The sequence below is a fragment of the Schistocerca piceifrons genome, chromosome 3 (assembly GCF_021461385.2).
Source record: "Schistocerca piceifrons isolate TAMUIC-IGC-003096 chromosome 3, iqSchPice1.1, whole genome shotgun sequence".
Lineage (NCBI taxonomy): Eukaryota > Metazoa > Arthropoda > Insecta > Orthoptera > Acrididae > Schistocerca > Schistocerca piceifrons.
In genome coordinates, this window is record NC_060140.1 from 376430776 (window position 1) to 376457075 (window position 26300).

Sequence of the window (26300 nt, forward strand, 5' to 3'; positions counted from 1 at the left end):
GTTTGAACTCCGTGAGTTCCCCGGAGCGTCCCATTCTGCTCTCTCACGATGTCTAATGACGACAGAGGTCGCCGATATGGAATACCTGGCAGTACCCCGGCAGCACAATGCACCTAATATGAAAAACATATGTTTTGGGGAGTCCGGATACTTCTGATCACATAGTGTGTATCACAAACCACAATGTGGCTTCCAGGAATCACAAGGTTTCCAGATACCCCCTTATTGGTAATGTTTTTCAGCGCCGAGAGTACGGGCCTAACCTTTGCAAAATGGGTGTCATGTAACCGCCGATCAAGCTACAGAGCAGTACACGTACTAAGTGAAGTTTTTCATAAGGTCGACTATTATTAAAACGTAACGATTATTCAGTCGATATTTAAATAACGTTCGACACCGCTGAAATTCCTGGATGGAATGATATATAAAATAAAGGATAGCCTGCTCCTCACCTACAGCTGACAGTAACGCAACAATAACGCTATTTATACTAGTTTTTGAGCTCTTGCTCTTTTTCTATTAGACGTAAACACATTCACGCACACAATCACACAGGCACCCGAACGCACACGCCAGTATCGGCGAGGCCACGTACGTGCGCGTTTGGATGTATCTATGACTACGTGCTTGAATGCGTGTACTTCCGACATGGAGAGCAAGAGCTTTTAAACTGCTGTAATGTAAACAGTTTTAAACAATGTTCGCCACGGTTGCATTCTTAGCCGCAAAGGAAAAACTAGTGGTTTAGGAACTCTAGAAAAAAAAATTTCCGCTTCGAAGCAGAAACGTCCTAGTTATGTGCAAACTGTACGAACTGCAGATAGCATCGGGACGGTGAGTTACGCACTGATAAGGAACACTCCACGCTCGCGTACAAAAATATGCAACCGCTTCTCTATTAACTTGCACCAATGTAAGCGGACTTGAACTTTATAAACATTGACACACAATGGTTGTGGTGCAACAACTAAATGACTGTAACAAAATCAGTTGTACCACTTTGTGTGCCTACTGCCCCTACTGATCGGATGCATTCCCAGCCGCTGTTGTGCATCCTCTTCACAACCTACACTCAAACTACACTTGCGCAATGTCCTCAATGCGTTTCAAGTGTCAGAAGTGGTCAGAACAGTGTGCTGTGTAGCTGCGAGTGCACTTATTTTGGAGCTAAGTGAATTCGAAAGTACGCAAGTTGTTATTTAGTGCTCGCATTGTGAGTGCTTCCCCGAAGTGTTTTGTGTTTAAAGAGGCACCAAATCGAAAGATTCATAGTGCATATAGGGAAGGCGGAAAAATATTATCCGCTAAGTCACAACGCGAACGGAAGTTTGTGTCACACGGTAATTGCAGAGGACTGTGACGAAAAGTAACGAGTACGACAGCTGCAAACGTGACTGGAGAACGCAATGTCGCACTCGTGAACTCTGTCAGCATCGAAGCAACACGAAAGGAGCTTCGTAAGCCGGGAACTGAAATTCCTAAACAACACATCAGTTGTGCAAATTACAGTAACACAGAAATATCGTGCCGAAGCCATAAAACTTGGACTATGGTGCAATAGAAGAGCATGATTTGATTGGACGAGTCTTGTTGCACACTGTTTCCAACTTCTGGCCGAGTTTACGTTCCAAGAGCGAAATATGCGATTGTTCGGTAATGATTTTGGGCAACTACATCGTTGTATTCCATGGGCCTCGTGGTTATGCAGCAACGTTGCATTTCCGCCAAGGATTACGTGATCATTTCTGCTGATCAGATCCATCCCGCGGTACAGTTTTTGCCCCCCCCCCCCCCCCCCCCCCCCCAATGGTGGGCTGTGTTCGAAGACGACAGGGCCCCTATTTACCCAGATCACATCGACCAGGACTTGTATTGTGAGCATGAGAATAAACTGCCATATCTCCCCTGGCTACCAAAGTCAGGAGATCTCAATAATATTGAGGCTTCGTGATCAACATTGGGGAGAAGGATGCGTAATCGCTATCTACTTCCATTATCGTTACATGAACTTGCCACTATTTTGCAGGAAGAATAGAAGAAGATTCCTTTGAAAACCATTCAGGACCTGTATTTACCCATTCCGAGACGAATGGAAATTGTTTTGAATGCCAACGGGTTTCCTACGCCATATTAGGGATGGTAATGCATTGTTTTTGGTTTGCCATGTTTTTGTCTACCTCCTATACCTAGTGGTCCTTTACTTTGATGTTAAGTGATCATCTCATGAGACAGGAATGTTCGCTCTATAGGAGTAATCTTGCGAACGTACGCCTTCTACTGTAAATATTTCAGCGTGCCCTTCCAACCTACGTACTACGTGGAGGATGTTTGGTATGTTCTTTAGGAAGCGTTTTGCTGCTCGCATGCTGTTCGTCGTCCTCGCCATAGCTTGCGTTCTGGGAGCAACTTAACAGGGAGAAATGAAATTTACTTTGAATAGATTTCAATGATGCCCAGCCAGTTGAAACTTCGTATTGGCATTCTTGTGCTGCACCAAAAAACACATCCAGTTGGCATATTTCAAACAGCCTTAACTTCTATGAATTATCGTTATTTTTCTGATTTACGACAACTAGTCCAGTTTTACTATTCTTGGTGCATCTTTTAATGTCACTAGCGCCAGGAAAGTACAGGGTGGGGCAAATAAAAGTGGCCCGGAGGAGTTGATATGATAGGACGTGAATTTGTGGCAGCATTAATGGAGGAGGAAAAGACTACAATTACTTACAACATGGTAGAAAAACTGCCCTTACAGCCGGCCGAACGTTGGAACACATTTACACAATCTTCACACCTGACAGTTGTTAGCAGTGGTCAGTCTGGTAGCGGCTCCTGCTGGCCACCCAGGTGACCCCATCTGTCAATCTGCGATTACTTTATATGGGGAGCCCTCAAAAGTATAAGGTGTATCGCAATAACCCTCATAGTCTAAAGAACTGCAGCAATTTCAGCTGTCCAGATTCGATCTGCCTTCAGTAATTTCTTGACCAGGGGCTAAAACTGCCAAGAGATGAAAGGTGGTCACTTTCAGTCAGGTTAGTACTTTATTTCCTTTCCTCTGGTGTGTTTATTTGTACCCTGGAGCTCTGTTCTCTGGGACACTTTTATTTGCCCCACTCTGTAAATTACAGTAGTTCTGCAGAGCGTTACCAACCAATGACTGGCACCAACACGCTTGCCAGTAATTGGAAACTATGCGACGCGGCAGATGCCGCAGCCATCTGATATCAATTTCCAGAAATGGTTCCACCAATGATTGAACAGTGAGAGGTACCTCACAATGGGGCTCCACGGTTTGCTACTCTTATTAGTAGGCACAGAGCACTCTCGTCCTGACCGCTCACTGAAAATCCGCCGTCTCCACAGAAACTGATCTTTCTGCAGTTTTTTCTGTGTGTCTCCATCCCCTTCTGTAACCATCACCACATTTACGAAAGAAACGAGTATATTTCTGGCTTGCTTGTGTGGCGTTGATATTAGTTAATCTGTGTTCCTTTGATGTTAGTACGTGGTACACAGTAAAAACCAAGAATCATCTTTATCTTCCGTACTGTCTTCGTTATACAGCTTACTTAATTAGTACTCTTGCAGATAAACTGGAATACCATGCCGGCATAGAATTCCTTGGTTTTGAACGTTTACTGTCAAATGGAGGTTCGTCCTAAGTTGGTAGAAACTTACAATCGCTCTAGGCCTTGATTTTGAATGGTCAAGAAATTTGTGGCTGGAATTATAACGTGTCAGTACTTCTCTTGGAGATGCTCCAAGTGATAGTACCAAACACAGACGAAAGTAGGTTCCAATACGGTACTCTGTGACCATCGATTGAACTCTAATGAAATTGTTGACGACACTGGCGTTTCAGAAGAAGAGTACGGTATTGTTTCATGAGCACGGGAAGCGTTCCGAATCACAGGCACCGCTGCTTGAGGGAGAGGTGGCCAACCACGGTCAATTGCAGCGGCAGATGGCGATGGATAAACTGTGCAACAGGCAACAAGGGGCTCACGTCAGGCAGCGGGTGCAATCGCAAACACATTTAGCATCACAGCAAGGCACGCAGTTTCACGCTCCACAGTGTTACGACGACTGCACAGGAATGGTCTTTCTGCCGGACGACCAGTACGTTGTGTTCCTTTGACACTCGCACATCGGCGGCACAATTGCGATGGTGCCAAGCCAAGACCAATACTACTCGACCAACGAGGCGTCGGGTCGCGTGCTCTTCTCAGTTGAGAACAAATTCAGTCTTGGATTCTGGACGTAACCTCATATGGTGAGAGGTGGGAATGTCATGCACTCAGGAAAATTGTCGAACATTATAGTTTTCGTGGCCTAGTAGCATTTACGAACTGATCTCCAAGCCTTTTGAAACATGGCACACTCACCAATCAACGTTGCTATGCTCTACTCCTCTCCAATGTGAGTCCTTTCAGAGAAGCATTCAGCCCTGTCTTCATTTTCATGTATGACAATTCCCGACCGCACCGAACTGCGCCCTATCACAAGAACCCATTACCAAACTTGTGGCCGGTCGAAGTGGCCGCGCGGTTCTGGCGCTGCAGTCTGGAACCACGAGACCGCTACGGTCGCAGGTTCGAATCCTGCCTCGGGCATGGATGTGTGTGATGTCCTTAGGTTAGTTAGGTTTAACTAGTTCTAAGTTCTAGGGGACTAATGACCTCAGCAGTTGAGTCCCATAGTGCTCAGATCCATTTGAACCAAACTTGTGGCTAGCATGGGAGTACATTGCAAAGCATGCACTGCTGTCCATGGTCGTCATACACCATATTAAGAGCCATGTCCTGCCTTCTGTGATGTCCGGGTGGCGATTCTACACCACGAAGATGACGTGCTACAGACGCGAAATTTAATCGACAGGAAGAAGATGCTGTGATATGCAAATGATTAGCTTTTCACAGCATTCACACAAGGTTGGCGCCGGTGGCGGCACCTATAACGTGCTGACATGAGGAAAGTTTCCAACCCATTTCTCATACACAAACAGCAGTTGACTGGTGTTGCCTGGTGAAACGTTGTTGTGATGCCTCGTGTACGGAGGAGAAATGTGTACCATCACGTTTCCGACTTTGATAAAGGTCGGATTGTAGCCTATCGCGATTGCGGTTTATCGTATCGCGACATTGCTGCTCGCGTTGGTCGAGATCCAATGACTTAGCAGAACATGGAATCGGTGGGTTCAGGAGGGTAATACGGAACGCCGTTCTGGATCCCAACGGCCTCGTATCACTATCAGTCGAGATAACAGGCATCTTATTCGTATGGCTGTAACGGATCGTGCAGCCACGTCTCGATCCCTGAATCAACAGATGGGGACGTTTGCAAGACAACAACCATCTGCACGAACAGTTCGACGACGTTTGCAGCAGCATGGACTATCAGCTCGGAGACCATGGCTGCGGTTACCCTTGACGCTGCATCACAGACAGAAGCGCCTGCGGTGGTGTACTCAACGACCAACCTGGGTGCACGAATGGCAAAATGTCATTTTTTCGGATGAATCCAGGTTCTGTTTACATCATCATGATGGTCGCATCCGTGTTTGGCGACATCGCGGTGAACGCAAATTGGAAGGGTGTATTCGTCATCGCCATACTGGCGTATCACCCGGAGTGATGGTATGGGGTGCCATTGTTACACGTCTCGGTCACCTCTTGTTCGCACTGACGGCACTTTGAACAGTGGACGTTACATTTCAGATGTGTTACGACCCGTGGCTCTACCCTTCATTCGATCCCTGCGAAACCTTACATTTCAGCAGGATAATGCACGACCGCATGTTGCAGGTCCTGTACGGGCCTCTCTGGATACAGAAAATGTTCGACTGCTGCCTGGCCAGCACATTCTCAAGATCTCTCACCAATTGAAAACGTCTGGTCAATGGTGGCCGAGCAACTGGCTCGTCACAATACGCCAGGCACTACTCTTGATGAACTGTGGTATCGTGTTGAAGCTGCATGGGCAGCCGTACCTGTACACACCAACCAAGCTCTGTCTGACTCAATGCCCAGGCGTATCAAGGCCGTTATTACGGCCAGAGGTGGTTGTTCTGGGTACTGATTTCTCAGAATCTATGCACCCAAATTGCGTGAAAATGTAATCACATGTCAGTTCTATTATAATATATTTGTCCAATGAATACCCGTTTATCATCTGCAATTCTTCTTGGTGTAGAAATTTTAATGGACAGTAGTGTAAATCGATTTGATTACGATGTTATTTTTGTCTTTGAATAAAAGTGCCATTTCTGTTCGTCTCATTGCGTACTCCTTTCAGTTATGGACCATAGCGCAGCAGTTTTTTTCTATGTATGATCCAAGTGTTATCAAACTATTCTACTTGGCAGTGTCACATCGTGCGACAGTTACTTTCGTTTTGTACACCAGAGCAGAAATTCTACCGAGGGAGTACCGCAAAATCAGGCATTGTAATTTTGGTGCCTAAGTACGAAATGCGAAACAAAGCATCTGGTGTGCTGGACGAACAACACGGAAATTTATGGAGAATTATAGGTTTGGCTAATACGATGGGTAAGTTATACTTTACGACGATCGGGCGAGAATACATCTCTATTCGTGATTCTAGCTTCAAAATAAGTTAATGGAAGTCTACAGTTCATTCTTTCGTAATGTAATTCGCTAGACTAAGGAAGGAAACAGAAACGGTGGACTACCAATTCCATTAGTCCAGTCAAATTGTAGGATTACAAGCCTATCCCTATCAAAAGGCGGGATATAAGATTTTATTATTTTAGCTTGTTCATATGTTGGGGAAGACTGGAAAACCATGTTTTGCCAACAAAAATTATGTTGGCTAAACTATCTGTAGTCAAAAAACTTTGAAAATTTGGAGCTTTTTTCAAAAATCTGTTTTTGTTATCATAGTACTTTGACATTTATTTCCTTTTTAAAAGAGCACATCCTTTTTTAGAAATTCAAATACTACAATTTTTCTGTATCCAATACCAAAGGCGCTATAGATCGCCAAAATTAACAGTTTTTCAAACTTTGCGCAAAAAGGCAAAATAGCAAGTTTTTGAGCACTTTTATTTCAGTTTCTGTTTACATAGTAGAAATACATGTTATGTTACAAAATGGAATTGAACAACTAACTTTGCGGAACGACCAGTATACGAGGGTTGGAACTTAAGTAGTGCCAACTATTTATTCACAACCGATACAAAATAGTGACATGTTTGTACCTGTTACTGTCATTCAAAGTAGTCACCAGCGTTGTGTAGAACCTGTTGCTAGCGATGTGGAAGGCGTAGCAGAGCCTGTTCTGCTGATGGCGCGAATGGAGCGGTCTAAAGTTATGGTGATTCTCGTGTACGACTGTGATAGCGTTATCCTAACGCATTACGTTCCTCCACGGCAGACCGTCACTGCACAGTATTACTATCCGTTTTTGGAGCGTCACCTGCGACCCGCTATGCGAAAGACGCGGCGACACTTTCTGCGCAACCCAACCATCATTTTGCACGACAATGCGCATACAGCGCAAGCTGTGTGTGCTCTGTTCGGTCAATGGGAGCGAGAAGTACTTTGATTTGATTCCGAAGATGAAAGGAACCACTTCGTGGCATTCGCTTCAGAACTGTCGCAGCGATTCGACAGGCAGTAGACCGCTCCATTCGCACCATCAACAGAACAACAGGCTCTGCTAACGGTATACTACGCCTTCCACATCGCTGGCAACGGGTTCTTCGCAACGCTGGTGACTACTTTGAAGGGCAGTAACAGGTGCAAACATGTAACTTCTTTGTATCGGTTGTGAATAAATGGTTGCCATTATTTAAGTTCCAACCCTGGTATATAGTATCGCTGACATTACATTCAGTATCAACTACACAGTCAGATCAGATTGGTGAAGCTTTTTTGTGGACTGTAAGGCAAATTATGTACACGTTCTGCACGTTTTACAGTTGAATGACGTCAATGATCAGTTGTAAGAAGAAGTGTGTAGAAATTGTTATTTAGCAAACAGCGGTTGAAGCTTTAGTTGGATCAGAGAGGGTATACCAAGTCCTTCAGGAGAAGTTTTTGCACAACGAACGGTACGAGAATCACTTGATCACATTTCTTAAAAAAGGAATTTGTAGAGAGTAGCTTTGTGGTGGACAGGCAGAAGAATATGCTGGCGCTATGTTTGGAACATCCGTCATTTCAAGAACCAACGATTCTGGAAGTGTGGTCATAGTGGGAGAAGATGTTGACCTTGTGCTCATGACTGATTTAGGACAAGGCATCGAAAACCTATTTTCTCTAAAGCCAGGAAGGCATCTCTGGTGACACCGAGGAACTTGGTCCATCAAAACATTGTTGAAGTACACTGCCAGAAGTATTATTTATCCAGAAGTGATAAGTGTTAGTGTTAATGCCGTTTTAATTACAACAAATATACTCATGTTTAATTTGTATTGCATAGTTTCTTTACAAAGTATAATTAGCTATAATTTCCGTTTTTCTATTTCAGCTACAAATAATTCCATTTTCTGTCACTGGTTTACACGCACAAAGAGTAAATGATGTAGTTTTATAGTTATGCTTGAGTCTCGACTAGATGGATACCCGATGCCGAGCGGTTCTAGGCGCTTCAGTCTGGAACCGCGCGACGGCTACGGTCGCAGGTTCGAATACTGCCTCGGGCATGGATGTGTGCGATGTCCTTAGATTAATTAGGTTTAAGCAGTTCTAGGGGACTGATGACCTCCGCTGTTAAGTCCCATAGTGCTCAGAGCCATTTGAACTATTTGATGGATACCCGGAATCACCCAATCGCATACGGAGTAACTGAGTACTGAAAAAGTGAGATTTTCAATTCAAATACATAATATATTATGTATTTCTACTTTGTAAACAGAAATCGAAATAAAAGTGCTCGTATTTTCCATTTTACAGAAAATTTGAAAAATTTATCTTTTTTGACGAAGTGTATAGCCCTTGATACTGGGTGCAGTACAAAGTTGTAGTAGCCTAATCAAATTTTTAGAGAATTTTGTTCTCTTTGAAAAAGGAAATAGACATCAAAGCACTAGTAGCACAAGAATCTGAGATTTTTGAAGGAAAAAAAAAAACCTGAATATATCCAAACTCTTCAGTGTTTTTACTACAAGAATTTTAGCCAAGATAAATTCCTCTTTTCAACAACATGTACTAGTAAAATAAATAAATAAAGTCTTCTATCCAATCTTTTGCACGATATATCTCCTATATGACTGGACTATATGTAGGATTCCAAGATTGTATTGAGTATACAGGGAGCGTTAAGATAAAGCTTTCGTCGACCCTAAGGTTGGTTTGAGTACCATAGTTCTTTACTAGATACGGTCAGGATTAATTCTCAAAATTCCAAGAGTTCACCTTCCAATTTTAGTTATTCCAGCTTCTACTTCAACAATCGACAACAAGGGCAAATTTGGATAAATTTGTAATTATAAAGAAGGATGCCGACAACGTATCTTTTTGTGTACTGTGTGCTAATGGAGTACGATCCTACGTCCTATAGTGAAGAGAAAGGACGTTTTATTGATATTTTACCACACCTAATGGGCTGTGAGCGTATCAATATGAAAGGATGTTCTCGTATTGATACGATATTCACAAAAGGGCAGTATGATGATAAAACACACATTGCTATGCCGTCATTCATTGGTAAAAGTGCAGCTTCAGCGAAAGATTTGTCTCAAAGAACCGCAGAGAAGATGGTTGAGGCGCCCAGCTTCGGTTTCACAAGACAGTTTCAGAAGTAACAATCCGCAGTGCAAACCTACAATTAGGATTAGGAAAACGATCTGTTGTGAAAACAAGTTCCGAGAGTAACGTTACATGGTATCAAAATTTTAAACACGTAAGCGGAGACAGAGTAGGCCATCTGCCGTAGTTGTCGCCAAGTAGGTGTTTATATCATACTACAGCAACACGTAACTAATTATAGTTATATTAATAGTTAGCTATATCGTGTGGGTAGAGGTGTTCCAATACCTATTTCACACTTGTTTTGGAAACGTGGCATATTTCAACTATTCCACCAATTACTTTATTCTGTCAATGTAATCATAAGTCACATTTAGGGTTCAGAATAAGAAACAAATTTAATCGTCTATTTTTACCTTAATGCACCTACACAGTAGAAATTTACTCGCATTGTGCATTGCCGGCCGTTGTGGCCGCGCGGTTCTAGGCGCTTGTCTGGAACCGCGCGACCGCTATGGTCGGAGGTTCGAATCCTGCCTCGGGCATGGATGTGTGTGATGTCCTTAGGTTAGTTAGGTATAAGTAGTTCACAGTTCTAGGGGACTGATGACCTCAGATGTTAAGTCCCATAGCGCTCAGAGCCATTTGAACCATTGTGTATAGTTGTATGGAACAGTATTAGTAGTGCAAAATGTGTGCTCCGGTTTGGTGAGTATACATGTAGCTATAGGTCGATGTTTTATCGAAAAAGGATATCGAGAAGACAGAGGAATGAATATCTGACTTAACTCCAAATACTAGCCGACTGATTTGTTAGGCCCAGCCACAAAGAAGATGGAAAGACGTTTGGGAGCGTACATTACTAAACGGTTATTGAAATTTTTCCAATGTACTGCAGTGTGAATCAATCACTATCAACTTCATATATCCCAATATCGAAAATATTGATCACCAAATAATGGTTACAGCATCTGATCACTACCGACTGTTCGTACACACCAGCAAGTGTTTCTGGCACCCAACTCATTTATTTTCCAATCTGGTGCATAGATTTACGTCATACGGAGACGTTTAATGTTACGTTGGCTTACCCTCCAATCATTTTTATAATCTCCACTCTTATAAATTGGTTGTCTTAACCTATAAAGGTTTCCTGCGAATGCCTTCTACATCTATATTTCACAAGACAGTGCACACGATGCAATTAACAGCACATGCTGTACCTGAAGGACTTTCGTAGCCCTATGTTCTAATCCATATTCACCTTTCGTAGTTATTACGCGTGATTTGTGTTTGGGAAATTAGTACGTTTCTTGTTATGCTCTCACGCTGACAATACAAATCCGTGACAAAACGGGTACTGTTTCTTTAAATCTTCACCATCCCCCCGAGCACCCAATTTGGCGAAGACTCCAGACCGATAAAAATTACGACAGCGTTTCGAACGAAGGCCCTAAAAATGGGCGTCTCCATGGGTGAAATGTTCTTTCTTGGGTCTCTTCCGAAAAATCTGAAGACCGGCGCCTGCCATTCTCAATCAAAACTTCGCTTGCGTTTAAATTGTGGTGCTGACCAGAGCAGGTCATCGCTGACACGAGATCAAACCATTTGGCCAAAAGATACGCAATACGTACAGGTGTTCCGTCAGTGTGGTGTATACTACTATCTCCGAAACGGTCTGAGATGGAGCGGATGGTTAACGTATATGAACCGTTTTGCAGTGTAAATGAGAAAGGAAATCGACCTAAAATGCAACCACCTCCGAGTTACAAGGTGGATCCCTGATAGACCGATAGATAGTGCTCACCAGGAATTCCCTGCACCCCTTACAGCACTTATGACTCATTAGCACTGATTCATCAAACCACACAACGTCTGTCATTATTCCATATTTTAAACACTGGCTTTCGTCCGTGCCAGAACCGGTTTGGTACACGTCGCACCAATGGTGAAGCTATAGGCTCGACCAAAAAAGGGTAATTGCTTAGTGTATTAATGGACCAGTAGTATCTCCGACTGGTCGCTCTTACTTGTGTTGTGGCTATGTGCGACAAATCTGTTCTACACACAACAGCTATTGTGCAATTAGTAAACAATCGAAAAGAGCATATTTCGATGACGGTAAGGCTGAAACGATACGCTAGATTTCAAAACGATGCTTTTGCTCATTTTCGGGGTATGAATATATCTTTTGACTGAAGCGTGATACCTGGTCTAACTCTCTCGTCCTGGTGTATCTATGAGAACACGGTCTCAGAGTACACCACCGCACCACTTGCACGGGCGTTTCATACTTCCTACAACCAAGCGAGGTGGAATAGTTGTTAAAGACACCGTATCGTACTCGTGCACGGAAGAAGTAGGGTTAAATCTTCAGTCATGATGAGTTCGGTTTTCCGTGTTTCCCGAAATCTCTTCCGTCGAATTTTGGGATAGGTTACGGCCGATTCATTTCCCCATCCTTGTCCAATCGGAGTTATTTGTTTTTCTTTTCTTTTTCTAGAGGACATGTCAATTCTCATTTACGATCGGTTTCATGTTCTGTCTCTCGTCTCTTCGCGGAAATTTATCGAATATTCTTATTTCAAACAGCTCGTTCATAGTATTTCTTTTTACTAACGTGATTGTGTCGTTTGATCACATTACAAGAAGCGATTCTGGACACTGTTCTCAGTGGAATACAGATGGATATGGAGACATCCACTGATGAACAGTACTTGGTTTACAAGAGACCAACAGCTATTTTTCAGTGTTTATCATAACGTCGAAAAAGAGATCATCAAAACGGTGACCACCACAACATAGTTTTCAAAAGTATATGTGCTATAGGCGAAAGCAGCCTTGGCTCACCATTAAGGAATCCGCTAAGAGCAAAACTGTTCAATGCAACAATGCACAGTGCGTGTAAGTTTCTATCACATACGTGCATCAACATAAAAATAGACGAGTAAATTTGTTTCTTATTCTGAATGCTAAATGTGGGACGAATGATTATACTGAGCGAATAATGTGGTAGGTAGAATAGGTGAAATACAATAAGGTCACAGAAGTCATGGGATACCTCCTGACGTCTTGCCGGACCTCCTTTTGCCCGCCGTAGTGGAGCAAGTCGACGTGGCATGGACTCAAGTCGTTGGAAGCCCTTGCGGAAATATTAAGACACGCAGCATTTCTAGCCGTCTATGACTGCGAAAGTGTTGTCAGTGCAGGACTTTGTGCACGAACTGACCTCTCGATTATGTCCCATAAATGTTCGATGGCACTCGTTGCGAGGCGACCTGCGTGGCTAAATCATCCGCTTGACTCGTCCAATCGTGAAAAACTGTGGCCCGGTGACATGGCATGACATGGAACATCGTCACAAACAAAAATTCCATCGTTGTTTGGAAACATGACGCTCATAAATGGCTGCAAACAATCTCTCAATAGCCGAACATCCAGAGGACCCAGTCCAATCCATGTAAACACAGCCCGTACCGTTATGGAGTCACCACCAGCTTGCACAGTGCGTTGCTGACGACCTGGGTCAATGTCTTCGTGGAGTTTGCGCCAAACTCTCAAGCCGGCACACGTTGATGGCCGGCTCATATATTTCATAATGCTCCTGACTTGGCATCTACCCATCTCTAGAACATTTTCAAGAAAGTGACAGGGAAGAAGATACTCGCCGAAAAGACACCCTGAAGGAGCTTCGTATGGGGTATCTGGCTCAAAAATGTTCAAATGTGTGTGAAATCTTATGGGACTTGACTGCTAAGGTCATCTGTCCCTAAGCTTACACACTACTTAACCTAAATCATCCTAAGGACAAACACACACACCCATGGTCGAGGGACCGAGCGAGGTGGCGCAGTGGTTAGCACACTGGACTCGCATTCGGGAGGACGACGGTTCAATCCCGTCTCCGGCCATCCTGATTTAGGTTTTCCGTGATTTTCCTAAATCGTTTCAAGGCAAATGCCGGGATGGTTCCTTTGAAAGGGCACGGCCGATTTCCTTCCCAATCCTTCCCTAACCCGAGCTTGCGCTCCGTCTCTAATGACCTCGTTGTCGACGGGACGTTAAACACTAACCACCACCACCATGGCCGAGGGAGGACTCGAACCTCCGCCGGGATCAGCCGCACAGTCCATATTTAGGCTCGAAACTTAAATTAGTAGGCACAGAACCGGAATTTGGAGAGTCTGTGGAAGGAAATAAAATGAGGAGGCAATGTTAATTGAAGAAAATTTAAAGCAGCGTTTTACAAATATGTTGTGGTACGTGGAATTGGCAAACATGTTTCTGACCTTAACGGCACTAAATAAAATATTAGAGTAATGTATTTATGATATTGCGTACCTACTAACTACGTCACCAATACTAAAAGAACTTGAAATAAAAACCGTGTCTATCTATTAGATAACATCGTTTCTTTATATATAAAAAAACCACGTGTTTGTAATAAATGGGAAAACATTAAATTTGCGAAAATCATACAATCTGCCACAATTTAGTGTTAGATCCCATAGTTAATGTTTTCTAAACTTAGGAATACATAGCTGAAACGATAGTAATGAGAACGAAAATAGTAATTCCAATACAGCGGTCAAAATGACCGCGGTTGTTATACAGTATGTTCCAGCGTTTCTATATGCTTTCAAGTCAAATTTGAAAAAAAAAAAAAAAAAAGATCTTCGTTATAGAATAATTTCTGAGACACGTTGTACAATAGATGTCTGACGGGGTTTTAATGTGAGTGTAATGTCGTGAACGTACGGGATACGGGAAATATGGAATGACCTCCCAACAATCTTCCTAGATAGTTGAACGAGCAGTGTGCGGTCGTGCATAGTCGCGTTGCAGTGACGCTTCAAGCAGTCTTCCAGGTCACTTTTGAGATGGATCCCGGAAGCATCGAAGTTATTACTAGTAAACATACGCAATTGCTATAAACATTGATGGCGAACAATTCGATGAGGAACAATACGTACTTCAAATTTTGTACCATATTTCGCTTTCTTGTAAGAGCTCAGTCACATCTTCCATTCTTTACGCTAAACCGACATAATCACACCTTTTGTACATTTCGTGTTTTTGTATTAATATTACCTTCAATATTTTGTACTATGACCGTCAGAAAACGGTTTCGAAATGCTTTTACTCAACCCTGACTTCAGGGTATACTCTTACTCAACGATTTTGACCTTGTGTCGGAGGGTCGTAAAACAACGACAAAAAATATAATACAATAAACAAGCACCAAACGAACATTTTGATAACCACTCTATTCCGGGTCCTTTTTTCTTTTCAGTAAGCAGTAAACCAAAGAAGTGGGAAGAATATCAATCACGATATGTTCCCGCAATACATCACTAATCTACCTGACTAAAAGCTTTAGCTGAAACTCACAGCCCAAACAGGGAGAGTTACAACGTTGTGTTCAAACACAGCATTTTCTGCTGTCCTTCACTGACGACGGGACCTTAAATGTAACAAAAAATTACTAGATGGAAACTAAAAGCCAATGTGGAAGACAGGAATAACTAAAAAGTCACGTCTCGTTAAGTTCACAGTAGGAACTTGACTGTAGAGAAATTAACAAACAACACTTTTGGAATAAGGCTGATTACATGATCTGTATATTTCTGCAAACGATGGGAATATACTGACAGACAGGGGAATGTGAAATTAACTAAGAACAGCTAACGGAAATGGAGGGGACAGATTAAGATGCGAAAACAGACATGCATACCGGAGAACATTCACAAAAAGATAATGTTAAAGAAACCACAATAGCCTACGCACTCCAACTCCAAATAAGCAAGGCGAAAAATTGTACAGTCGGAACATACCAACATATTCCAAGTGGGCGTGGTCCACAAAATCTCTATGGAGAAATATATCCTTATGGAATTCATTTATAGATTGCAGTGCTACCGCTGAAACTACTAATCAAAAACTTTTATCGTGTCGAATAGTATATAGAACTGTAACTGTAAGGTACACTATAAAGAACTAAAGCTGCCCATGTAGGAAACGCTATATTACATATATATACATATGTGAAATAATGGAAAAAGTGAGCGTGAATGGAATGTGTGTGTAGCTTCGACAGATAAACCTTCAACTACTTCAATTCACTTTATGGCATCAACACAGTACACAAACCGACATTTCAGTTCAGTCTACAAGTACAGTGAAGCCAACAATCTAGCATCCCATAGTCAATACACCATTATGAGCAAAAAAGAAACGTCACATTCTGTATTCCACATGTAGTGCCGAATCTTCGGAAGCGAGGTCAGTGTGGAAAGTTAAAACCTATATAAGAATACACCCACGTATCAATTAAAAATCTTTCCAAGAGGAAATTAGGTGCAAGCATATAATTTTTCTTTCCTTCGGTTCTTTGCAGTATCCAAATCACTGGTTTCTATTCGGACAGTAGTTCATTAAAAACAGAAAAAGTGTCAGTTCAATATCCCTACTTACACTAAAAAACAGATTAACGTCACATCTGCCTGTACCTTGGTACAGTAACAATAATTTCCGCTTCACTACTATCTCCGATATGTACCTTGGTACAGTAACAATAATTTCCGCTTCACTACTCTCTCCGATATACAAACCATGTCCAAAACTAAAAACACGATTTGTTAATATTAGTGAAGTGCAGAATTTTAAGCATGCATGACCCTCATCTACGACAGTTACATCCCCAAAAGGGAAACACATTATAAGATTAAAAAAATAAAGACCAGAACAAAACTAACTCTGCTACATTATTTTATAATTTGTAGTTCACACCTACCACGAACGAAGTGGCAATGATAAGCAGACTACTTACAGCAGAAAAAAATAAACACAATTATGAAATATATTCGGCATCTAACGAATCTGGGATATTTTTTCCGAATGCTGAATCCAAGATAGGCTATATTTTAAATTGGTGGCCATATTAATGTAGAATTACCTGTTTGCTGCGACCTTTTATCTAACGTAGCGTTCAGTTTAATATCCTCCGTTGCTCGATGTTCAGAAGCATTCTGTTACACCTAAAACAGTGCGGTGCTCATAAACAAGTTGCTTGTATACTCTCCCACGCACATGAAATCCATTTCACTGATCAAAGCATTCCATAAAAGTCGAGGATTTGCCGTCACAAATTTCTGACCATGTATTTCGTTAAAATCGCACTAAAAATTTGTTGTTCACACACACATGCACATACACATAGAAACAACAAATTCACCGCACGTACACAACTTATGACACTTCTTGTCAGCTACAAGTAACTTACGATGCTAAATGAAGCACAGAGTTTATTGATATGACAACTTCCTACGTCACGAGCGCCATCTGCTGACCAAAAGTGTTACTAGCAGTAGCAACCGCCCGCCAAAGATAATTACAATCCACAGACGTTGTATTGCGAGCTATCGAAAGTCACGCTACTGGCTATCGCTATACAAAATCGCAACAGACTCCCTGCGACAAAACCATGGGGTTTTGTGTTACAGCGTCCTTCTGCGAGTCCTTGACAGTGATCGCTAACCAATACAGAGAAAACTGTGTCTGAAACAAATCATGTAAGGGAGTGAGTCGACAATCCATATGCCAAAAGATCTTGTTACTTGGTGGTACAACCTACATTTTTTGTTTCGCTTTTTAGTATTAATCGCTTTACAGTTCCTTGTGCCACTTGTGCAAGACAATTTATGCACTGTCTACACATCTGCAGTATTTGTATATATTCAACCATGCTTTGCATTTTCAGGCTTTCAAAAGACATTTGCAATAGCAAGTACAACGATGAATCAAATCAATGAAGAATATCAGAATGAGACTTCTTCCTGAGACATTTGTTGTAAATGATCTCCAGGACAGGAGACGAAAGAAATATACACACACCTTGAGTAATAAAGTAATTACGCAAAGATCTTATGTAATGCAGTTATTGTTAAACGGAAGATACCTCATATATAGATTGAGTACTTTCCACAGTATCGAACTAAATCAATGAAATCTACCATCCGCATTACTTACGATTAAAGTTATGTGATCTTTCCAGTTCACACCACCATAAATTGTTGGAATTAGACCTGGGAGTAGACAACATTCTGTTAGAACTACTGATAGCCTCGGGAGAGCCAGCCCTGATTAACCTCTTCCATCTGATGAGCAAGATGAATGAGACAGGCGAAATACCCTCAGCCTTCAAGAAGAACACAATAATTCCAATTCCAAAGAAAGCAGGTGCTGACAGGTGTGAAAATTACCGTACTATCAGTTTAATATCTCACAGTTGCAAAATACTAACACAAATCCTTTACAGAAGAATGGAGAAACTGATAGGAAACGACCTCAGGGAAGATAAGTTTTGATTCAGAAGAAATGTAGGAACAGACGAGGCAATACTCACCCTACAATTTCCATAGAAGTTAGGTTAAGGAAATGCAAACCTACCTTTATAGCATTTGTAGAGTTAGAGCAATGTTTTGGCAATGTTAACTGGAATAATCTCTTTCAAATTCTGAAGGTGGCAGGGGTAAAATAGAAGGAGCGAAAGGCTATTTACAATTTGTAAAGAAACTTGATGGCAGTTATAAGAGTCAAGTGGCACGAAAGGGAAACAGTGGTTGGGTAGGGAGTGATACAGGGTTGTAGCCTTACCGCGTTGTCATTCCATCTATATATTGAGCAAGTAGTAAAGGAAACACAAAAGAAGAATCTGGAGGAGGAATTATATTCTAGGGAGAAGAAATAGAAACTTAGACATTTGTATTACATTGTGTTTCTGTCATAGGCAGCAAAGGACTTGAAAGAGCAGCTGAATGGAATGGATAGTGTCTTGAAAAGAGGATGTATGATGACTATCAACAAAAGCAAAATGAGGATAATGGAATGTAGTCAAATTAAGTGAGGTAACTCTGACGGAATTAGATTAGGAAACGAGACTAGATGAGTTTTGCTAATTGGGAAATAAAGTAACTGATGATGGTAGAAGTAGAGACGTATTTACAACTAAATCAATACAATGAAATGAATACCCTTAGCTGCATACAAGTATTGATATACGTCAATGGGGACAGTTGAAAATGTGTGCCCTGACCGGGACTCGGACCCGGGATCTCCTGCTTACATGGCAGACACACTAACCATCTGAGCCACCGAGGACACAGAGGATAGTGCGACTGCAGGGTCTTATCTCTGGCATGCCTCCCATGAGAGCCACATTCCCAGCTTATCGTCCCACACTATATTCTTAGTGCCCTTGCCCATTACACTCATTACTGACAGCTTTACTGATTCCCGAAAGAGTTCGGGCAACGTGTGTGCATCTGCACAGAAGATGGTCAATTGTATATATGAAGATGGCATCTGTTCTTTTAGACATGTCCGAAAGAACAGATACCATCTTCATATATATAGAAGCAGAGAAGATATAAAATGTCAACTGATAATGACAAGAAAAGCTTTTATGAAGAAGAGAAATTTGTCAACATGGAGTATAGATTTAAGTGTCAGGAAGTCCTTCCTGGAAGTATTTGTGTGGAGTGTAGCCATGTACGGAAGTGAAACATGGACAATAAACAGTTTACACAAGAATCGAATATCATCTTTTGAAATGTGATGCTACAGAAGAATGCTGAAAATTAGATGGGTGTATCACATTACTAATGAGGAAGTACTGAACAGAACTGGGGAGAAGAGAAATCTGTGACACAACCTGACCAGAAGAATGGATTGGTTCTTAGGACACATTTGGAGGCATCAAGGGATCACAAGTTTAGTACTGGAGGGACGCTGGGGGGTAAAAATCGTAGAGGGAGACCAAGAGATGAATATAGTAAGCAGATTCAGAAGGATGCAGGTTGCAGTAGTTACTCGGAGATGGAGAGGTTTGCATAGGATAGAGTAGCATGGTGAGCTGCACCAGACCAGTCTTTGGACCGAAGACAAGAACATTGCACAATGTCAAGGTCCCAAAAAATATATGCCCACTTGAATCCTTTCTGCTGGATGTTTGTGTCTTTTGGTACTTTTGGACTGAACTTTCTATTTTGAAAGTTATTTTTAAGTTTTTCCTTTTGAAAATGTTTATTATTTTATGCATGAGTTTGTGCCTTGCATGTCATTGTACACCCAGTTGTATTACTTATTGCTCCTGCATATATTTTTTGGGACCATGGCATTGTGTTTTATGCACTTTATTATTGACAATCGCAAGTAATGGGATAGGCATAACCTTCTAAAGAAGGACACTAAATGCCCAAAACCAGTAATGAAATTATATTTCTTTTATACAACTGGTACTTATGATTTCATTTTATACAATTACAGTTGATGAAGGTGGATAAAATACTAAATTACGACATCTAATTAATTTCTTGAAGATCAGGCAGTTTTTTCCCACGTGGAAAACATGCCAAAAAAAGCACTTTTCATGCGTAGTCACTGTAATTTAGTAACACCCCATTTCAACTGCCCTTTTGGTGTCTAGTATGTCGCTTGTTTCTCTAAATGATGCCAACATTTTGTTTTTACTTATTTACTGTATGTGTGTACACAGACAAGTATACCAGCCTATTTAACACATAAGGAGAATGATATTTGTGATCACTCATTGGCATATTTGTCTGCTATGTAACTGACTAGTGTGAACAATGAGCTGCTAGTGACACTCACATGTTTACTTAATAGAAATTACCTTTCTGTGTTGTTTTTGTGTACATGTTTGTTTTCTTATGAAGCTAGCTTTATTTATACTATTTCCAGGTGTTTTTCTCTTATAGTTGGCCCTTCACTAACTTCTCTTAATGGTTCTGCACTAGTTGAGTGGTTTGTCCCATACTTTCAGGCTACGATATGTTCTTTGCAGGGGATGGCAAATGTCTGGCTGGCTTGTCATATTAGCTTCCATGAAATGTCTTGCGATGTAATTGGTGTATTCCTGCCTTCTGCTGGATGTTTGCGTCCTTTGGTATTTTTGAACTGAAATGTCTGTTTTGAAAGTTATTTTTATGCCTTGTCTTTTGAAAATGTTTATTATTTTGTGAGTGAGTTTCTGCCTTTTTTGTCACTGTGTACCCACCTGAATCTTCCTTCTTCTTGTCGTGAATACTTTGTGTTGTTGTTCTGCCATTGTGTGTGCTTGAGTGTGTGGAGTTATGTTGTGTTATTTGTAGATGGGTGTTTGTTGTATTTAGTGACTGTATTTATCTCTTTTTTGTTTAGGTTTGTGACTAGTTTATTACCGTTCCCATTGTTTGTTGTTCTTTGTGCAAATATGTCTAGTTCCTTCTGCCAGTTTTCTATATGGAGTGATAAGCTACCATGTCTAGCATATGGAGTGTATATATGAGTGTTACTTGTTTCTGTGAGCCTGGATGATTTAAGGTCTGCTACACAGCCAGAACACTATCACCACCTACCTAATGGCCGGTATATCCATATTTGGCATGGATAACAGTGGTGACATGTCGTGGTATGGAAGCAATGAGTCCTTGGTAGGTCGCTGGAGGCACCATACAAGTCACCTAATTCCCGTAAATTTATGGGAGGGGGCAATGAGCTCAGATGCCACATTCAGCCACATCTCAGATGTGTTAAATTGGGTTCAGATCTGACTAGTTGGGGGCCAGCACATCAATTGGATCTCGCCACTGTGTTCCTTGAAACACTTCATCACACTCCTGGCCTCGTGACAATGACACTGCCGGCAGGAAACGGCTGAACAAACTCCACTGGGCCCACAGCTGCCCAAGTGAATGTCCCCCAGAGCATAATAGAGCCACTGCCATCTCGTCTCCATCCCACAGTACAGGTGTTAAGGAGCTGATCCCTTGGAAGACGACAGATTCGCGCCCTCTCATTAGCATTATGAAGAAGGTATCAGGATTCATCAGACCATGCAACGTTCTGCCACTGCAATAACGTCCAGTGCTGATGGTCACATGCCCATTTCAGTCAGAGTTGCTGATGCTATGGTGTTAACATTGGCAGTGTGATGTATCATCAGCTGCGGAGGTCCATTGTTAGGAGTGTTTGGTGCACTATGTGTTCAGACACACTTGTACTCTGCCCAGCATTAAAGTCTGACACAGTTCACTGGTTGTCTTGTTTTACCAGTCTGCCAACTGTACGATGTCCTATATCTGCGGTGAGTGGTGGCTGCCTAACCCACAACATCTGGATATGGTTTCACCTTGATTAAGCCACATGTTGAATGCACTCGCCATAGCATGACTCATGCATCCTACAAGTTGTGCAGTGCATAAAATGATTGTGTTGAGCCTCTTGGTTATCTCAGTCTGCCCTTGATCAAACTGAGATAGATTGCACGCCTTCACCAATCTACGCTCAGGCAGCACCCTCACTGATGCTACATGCACAGTGTGAGTGTCTGACTAGCAGTCAGTCAAGGTGATGCTGCTGTCATCTGGAAGGGTTTATATCGACAGTAGATCGGTGGTCATAATGTTCTGGCTGATCAATACATGATTGATTCAGTTGTTGTAGACCTGCACCAAGTTTCAAAGTTATGCAGGTTATTCTGAATTTTCCTTGCTGTGTCTAAGAAGTTTATTTAATTTCAACATTCTTTAAGAGATGGAAATGTTAATATTACTTTTTCTCATCTTTAATTAACAACAATTTGAGGATCTGTACATACAGAACTGAAATAGAGCAAAAATAATTAAGCAGTAAAGTAAGATAATGAAATGGGCTGTTGTTACAATTGCTACATGGCTTGCAATATGTAAAATATTCCTAGACTATGTTTGTAGCAACTGTAAATAAGAAATATATTTGGTATCCAAGCACATGGCATTCAATATCTTTACTGTTATTACCTATCTATGCTGAAATTCATTTTGGTACTATCGCCAGCTTTCAAGTACTCTGCTCTATCACAACCTATTATAATAAATAAAGTTATTACCATTGACAGATTAAAATAGTGTGGAAGACCAGGACTCTAACCTGGGACCTTTGCCTTTCATCGATAAGTGCTCTACTAGCTGAGCTACCCAAGAAGACTGATGATGCAACCTCACAGTTTAACTTCCGCTTGTAACCCTTCTCCCACCTTGCAAACTTCACAAATTTCTCCCACATACTTTGTGGCTCTAGGACTCCTGGAAAAAAGGTTATTGTGGATATATGAGTTGGCCACAGCCGGAGAAATTGTTTCCAATTGAATTTCAGTCTGGAATGGAGTGTGATTTGATCTGAAACTTCCTGACGTGGAGTGGGATGATGTATATGTAGAGGGAGATGAGATAAAATTAAATTTATTCCATAGTAAATGAATGTCAGTATTTAGAAGCTGCTTTCTGAAAACATTATCCAGAAGATCCATTAAAATTGCAAGTAACCAAATGACAACCAAGGGAATTAAAAAAATCTCATGTAAGAGAAAGAGGGAAAATTATGTATAAGCCAGACAAAGTCAAGATCTGATAAAAATACTTGTAAGTAGGCTGTCTAGGTTTTTATATTGGTAACGCCACGTAGCGCTCTGTATGAAAACCACTGGCTGTACTGTGTGCAGTCTGTGGCTGGGTGGCATTGTTGTAATATTCGCTATTGTAGTGTTGGGCTGTTGGCTGTTAACAGTGCGTAGCGTTGCACAGTTGGAGGTGAGCCGCCAGCAGTGGTGGATGTGGGGAGTGAGATGGCGGAGTTTTGGACAGAGACAGTAAATTTATAAGACTGGATGCCATGAACTGATATATATATATATATATATATATATATATATATATATATATATATATATATATAATGACTTTTGAACACTATTGTGGTAAATACATTGTTTGTTCTCTATCAAAATCTTTCATTTGCTAACTATGCGTATCAGTAGTTAGTGCCTTCAGTAGTTTGAATCTTTTATTTAGCTGGCAGTAGTGGCGCTCGCTGTATTGCAGTAGTTTGAGTAACGAAGATTTTTGTGAGGTAAGTGATTTGTGAAAGGTATAGGTTAATGTTAGTCAGGGCCATTTTTTGTAGGGATTTTTGAAAGTCAGATTGCGTTACGCCAAAAAATATTGTCTGTCAGTTTAAGCACAGTCATGTATAATTTTTCTAAGGGGACGTTTCATATGTCGACCCTTAGCCGATGATACCTCACTGGAGTCTCCTGATTTTTTCTTGTAGTTTGTGTAATTAGTGTAGCTTTTGTTTATTGCTAGCATGTAATTGTAGAGAAAATCTCCTTTGTAGTTGCAGTCTTTCATTGTTGTCCAGTAAAACAGTTGTGGCATGCATGTAGATTTGCACCAAGTATTTCGTAGCTGCGCTTGCAATTAACTAGATATTATTTTCAGTGCTATGTTAATGTGTTGTCTTATTTTTGCTCTTCAAATTGTGCTTTTCTGTGTTATCGTGTGAAATATTGCGACAATAATGGCGTGTGAGAAACGTAACACTAGGCTCCAAAGTAAACTGAGAAATAATAGTGACGACGAGCGTAGCTTATCAGCACCACTGTGTAATGAATTAACAGACATTCGTAGTAGTAATTTGGTAACTGTGCATAGGCAAATGGAGCGGGCGGCAAATAATTGTGTAGACAGTGAAACAAATAGTGAACAGGGAAGCATTATCGATCGATCGGTCGTCAACAGCTCGCCTCAGGATTCCGAAATGACAGAACAAAATATTGCAAATACTGTTGACTCAGGTTTTGGATCCTCACCGTGTTCTCAAATGAGTCAAGACACATTTTCTGCTTGTCAAAATGTGAATGTTGCCGGTGAAAATACACTGCCAAAAAGCATAGAGAAACAGATTCCAGACACTAATACATTATTATTGCAATTAATGCAACAAATGGAACAAAACCAGAGACAAACAGAGCAAAAGCTTCAAAAGTTAGACACAATGGAACAAAATCTTCAAAAGTTAGACACAATGGAACAAAATCTTCAAAAGTTAGATACAATGGAACAACACCAGCAACAGTTAGACGCAATGGAACAAAATCTTCAAAAGTTAGAAACCACACTTGAACAAACACGTGAAGATTTAACTACTGAGTTACATAAAATCGAATCGAAACGTCAAAAAGTCTGTAATGACGTAAAAACACAAATTTGTGAGCATTTCCAACCTATTTTTTTGCGTCATGAAAATGCATTACAGAATCACGAAGCAGCCATAAAGGAACTGCAAACTATAGTTCATGAAAATCACGACACCTTGCAAGCTATAATTGACTCAGTTGCATCTACCGATTCGGTTATTTGCAAAAACTCAGGAAAACTTAAAGGACACAGTAGATACTCTGAAAATTGGTTCAGAAAGACACATGGAGGAAATTAGTTCATTATCAGAGAAAGTAGTTGAACTTTCGGATCAGCTAAATAATTTATCTTCGAAGGTAGATGATAATCTGAATGACACAAAACCGGTAGTCTTTAATGACACAGAAGCGTGCGAACAAATTAGGAAATTCAATCAAAATCAGAATCAAATTAATACGCAACACCAAAGAGAAATCCGGGAAGTACAAGATCAGCTGACACAGGTAATACAAGAATTACGTGTTTCAGAGGACATTCGCGCTCCAATACGGGAAGAGGGACATAGAAATACGGAACAGCCACTAAATAGTAACACAGGGCACTTCGGAAATTATGAAAGAAATTGGCAAGGTACTCCGAATGTTGAGATGGAACCGCCGAAACGACGTAACAATGATCGACATGCGACTCGCCGACATGATGATTTTGACTATAAGCTGTTCATTACTACACGTAAATTCAAAACATTTAAGAATTCTGGCAACGACATTCATCCACAAGCGTGGCTTCATCAATTCTCTCATTGTTTTCCCCCCAACTGGTCATTAGAGCACAGATTAGAATTTATGTGTGGCTATTTAGAGAATGAACCAGTTCTAAGAATGCGATCGGTCATTCACGATTGCCACAGTGGAGGAGAATTTTATCATGCCTTCCTTTCAGCATATTGGTCTCAAGCTACACAAGACCGAGTAAAACGTAGCATCATAATGATGAAACATTTCGAACAATCTGAATTTTCCAGTCTTGTGAAATATTTTGAAGACATGTTGCACAAGAATCAGTGCCTGTCAAACCCATACAGCCCCTCAGAACTCATCCGCATTTGCTTAATCAAATTACCTCAACATTTGCGACATATTATTTTGGCAGGACGTTGCAAATACGACATTGAAGCTTTTCAGGGACTCTTACAAGAATTAGAAATTGACACTGACAATCGCAGAACGCGAAAACAGGAACACAACAATTACAGGTCACATCCGTCGCAATTCCGCGATGAAAGAAATAATAACTGGACACGACAAGGCTATTCTCACAACACAAATCGTGACCAAAACAGACACCACCCGTATGACAATCGTTGGCAGAATAATAGTTACAGAGAAAGATCGCATTTCCATAGTAATGAATGTGGCAGAGACAACCATAGAAACAGACAATATGGGAACCAAAATAATTATTATCAAGGGAGACAGAATACCTTGACACAACGGTCCACTGTGCAGTTACGACTCAGGGAGAAATTCTCCACCGCGTGACCGACAAGAAATAAACAATGGAATCT

The 26300-nt window shown here is 41.2% G+C and overlaps 1 protein-coding gene across 2 annotated transcripts in view; it reads right to left on the reverse strand.

Moving 5' to 3' along the window:
- LOC124787652 (SNF-related serine/threonine-protein kinase) overlaps positions 1 to 17011 on the reverse strand; it is a 312183-nt gene extending 295172 nt beyond the window's left edge. For both annotated transcript variants that reach the window (XM_047254451.1, XM_047254450.1), the window contains exon 1: positions 16672 to 17011. The gene's annotated coding sequence lies outside the window, so the exon portion shown is untranslated. The remainder of the gene's footprint in view (positions 1 to 16671) is intronic.
- Between the last annotated feature and the right edge of the window lie 9289 nt (positions 17012 to 26300).